This window comes from Penaeus monodon, chromosome 33 (genome assembly GCF_015228065.2).
Source record: "Penaeus monodon isolate SGIC_2016 chromosome 33, NSTDA_Pmon_1, whole genome shotgun sequence".
Lineage (NCBI taxonomy): Eukaryota > Metazoa > Arthropoda > Malacostraca > Decapoda > Penaeidae > Penaeus > Penaeus monodon.
Window position 1 is genome coordinate 35,358,267 of NC_051418.1, and position 1,496 is coordinate 35,359,762.

Genomic DNA, 1,496 nt, shown 5'->3' on the forward strand with positions numbered 1-1,496 from the left:
AAAAATTTTTTCCCTTTTTTCCCAATGGGTTTTTAAAAATTTTTTTAAAAAAAAATTTTACCCCCAAAAAACCCCCAAGGGAATTTTTTTTTCTGGGGGGGGCCCCAAACCCCAAAAAAACTTTTTTTTTTTTCCCCGGGGAAAAAAAATTTTTCCCTTTTCCTTTTTTAAAAAAAAAAAAAAGGTTCAAACCCTTTTTTAAAACCCCGGGGGAAAAAAAATTTTTTTTTTTCCCCCCAAAATTTTTTAAAACCCCTAAAAATTTTTTTTAAATTTTTTCCCCCCCCTTTTTTTAAAAAAAAAAGGGTTTTCTTGGGGGGAAAAAGGGGGGGGGGAAAATTTTAAAAAAAAAAAATTTTTTTTAAGGGGGTTTTTTTTTTGTTTTTTCCCGGGGAAATTTTTTTTTGGGGCCCGGGGGGGGGAAAAAAAAAATTTTTTTTTAAAAAAAAAGGGGGGCCAAAAGGGGGGGGGTTTTTTTGGGGGAAAAAAAGGGGTTTTTTCCTTTTGGGGGCCCCTTTTGGGGAAAATTTTTTTTTTTCCCCAAAAGGGGGGTTCCTTTTTAAAAAAAAAATTTTAAAAAAGCCTTTTGAAAAAAAATTTTTTTTTAAAATTTTTAATTTTTTAAAAAAAAAACCGGAAAAACCCCAAGGGGGAAGGAAAATTAAAAAAAAATTTTAAAAAACCCAAAACCCCCTTTTTTTTTAAAAAAAAATTTTAAAAAACCCCCCCCGGGGTTTGGGAAAAAAAACCCCCCCTTTTTTCCCAAAAAAAAAAAAGGGGGGGGGGGAAAAAATTTTCCCAGGGGGGAAAAAATTTTTTTTTTCCCCAAATTTTCCTTTTTGGGGTTTTTTTGGGGGTTTTAAAAACCCCAAAACCCCAAAAATTAAATGTTTTAAAAGGAAAAAAACCCCCCAAAATTTTTTCCCCCCCCCCAAAAAAATTTTTTAAATTTTAAAAAAAAAGGGGGGGGGGTTTTTTTCCAAAACCCGGGGTTTTTTTTTTTTGGGGGGGGCCCAAAAAAAAAATTTTGAAAAAAAAAAAAAGGGGGGGTTTGGGTCAAAAAAAAAAAAAAATTTTTTTAACCCCCCCCCCCCTTTTTCCCCCCCCCAAAAAAGGGGGGGGTTTCCCCCCCCCGGGGGGGGGGGGAAAAAACCTGGGGGGGCCCAAAAACCCCTGGGGCCCCCCCCTTTGGAAAAAACCCAAAGCCTTTAAAAAATTTAAATTTTTTAAAACCTTTTTATTAAATTTTTTAAAACCGGGGGCCCCGGAAAAAATTTTTTTGGGCCCCCCCCCTTTTTTAAAAGGTTTTGGGGTTTTCCCAAAACCCTTTTTTTAAAAAAGGGGAAAAAATTTTGTTTTTTAAAAACCCCCCCGGGGGCCTTTTTTTTTTAAAAGAAAATTTTTAAAAAAAATTAAAACCTTTTTAAAAAAATTTTCCCCCTTTTCCCAATTGGGGGGGCCCCTTTCCCAAAGGGGGGGGGCCCCCCCGGGGCCCC